Source organism: Aplysia californica, unplaced genomic scaffold (assembly GCF_000002075.1).
Source record: "Aplysia californica isolate F4 #8 unplaced genomic scaffold, AplCal3.0 scaffold01240, whole genome shotgun sequence".
Lineage (NCBI taxonomy): Eukaryota > Metazoa > Mollusca > Gastropoda > Aplysiida > Aplysiidae > Aplysia > Aplysia californica.
In genome coordinates this window covers 106500-107727 of record NW_004798510.1, presented here as the reverse complement: position 1 = coordinate 107727, position 1228 = coordinate 106500, and the positions used below count along the sequence as shown (strand labels likewise).

Sequence of the window (1228 nt, the reverse complement as noted above, 5' to 3'; positions counted from 1 at the left end):
CCTCTTTTTTTCTACTTCCAGAGCCAGCAACCATTGTGTACATCTGCTTCCACGAGCTTCCACGGGTGAGTAAAAAGCGAAACCCAACAAAACTTACATTCAGTTTTTGTTTATCTCAAACAATTAAACCGAAAGCATTGTCTGTATTTCAGTGAACAAATTGCATGAGTGTCTGAAAATTTAATTAGATGCAAAAATTAAACGAAGCTGGAAAGAAACGATGAATGAAAAGAATAAAGGAGGAGAACTATCCTGTAGATCTCAATTTCAAAAGAACCGCATGAATGAAAGGAAATGGAAACAGATAGTGAAAAGGCTTGAAGAATGAGTTATTCCAGGAAATCAATAGGATTAATGTTACGGAACAATTTATCTGTGGATGAGGAACATTTCTAAGATAATATATGCAAAAAGCACTATTGTTTTCGCGTTGACGTGTTGTCTGTCTAGGGGAATGGACTCCACTCGGTGGGGGTTGTCTGTGTGATAAGTTGTCTTCTCTCATCCGTTCCTGCGGCAGGTTAGCGTTTACAACCGCTTCCTAGCATGTAGTTACGTTATATTCATCTCTGACACAAGGCGGACGTTGTGGTGGGGTCTGCTCCTCCTTTCCTATCAAACATCTATTGTCCATACCTTTCCTCCTTCTTTTATTGTATGCCATATCTTCAGTGGAAACATAACTTCTAATCCTTGTCACTTTTGTGACAGTGGATGGTTGGCGGGTGCTCTGGTATGGTTTGCTCCTTCTTTCTAATCAAATATCTGTCGTCCTTATCTTTCCTCCTTTATTGTGGTTGTTATGCCTCTAATTTTCGGCACGCATATGATCTTATTGTGAAGCAACTTTCGTAAAACGTTGTTTTTTTTTAAAGGGAAAGAATGTCTATTTTGGTGTCGCCAAAGAAAAGAGAGAAAATCCAATACAAGTGTGCTCTCAGCTTATTACTGATAGGATACTCCCATATGTTTATTTTGTTGGTTATTCAGTTTGACAGTTGAAAGTCACAGAGTCTAGACGTGAAGGATGAAGCGTTTTCTTATTGATTGTTTGTGCGTTAAGCAGGGAGGGCGGTCGTGGTGGAGAGAGAAAGACAAAGTATGATTTAGTGAGTGAAGAGGAGAGAAGGGGAGTGAGACAGAGATATGGGGTGAGAAGGGAGAGAGAGTTACACAGTGAGAGAGAGAGGGCCGAAGAGGGAAGGAGGCACACACACACACACACACA

At 40.6% G+C, this 1228-nt stretch overlaps 1 protein-coding gene across 1 annotated transcript in view; it reads left to right on the top strand.

Annotated features, from left to right (window-relative positions):
* Positions 1–12: 12 nt before the first annotated feature.
* LOC101849104 (protocadherin-1) overlaps positions 13–1228 on the top strand; it is a 78165-nt gene continuing 76949 nt past the window's right edge. The window contains exon 1 of the mRNA XM_013090361.2: positions 13–65. The gene's annotated coding sequence lies outside the window, so the exon portion shown is untranslated. The remainder of the gene's footprint in view (positions 66–1228) is intronic.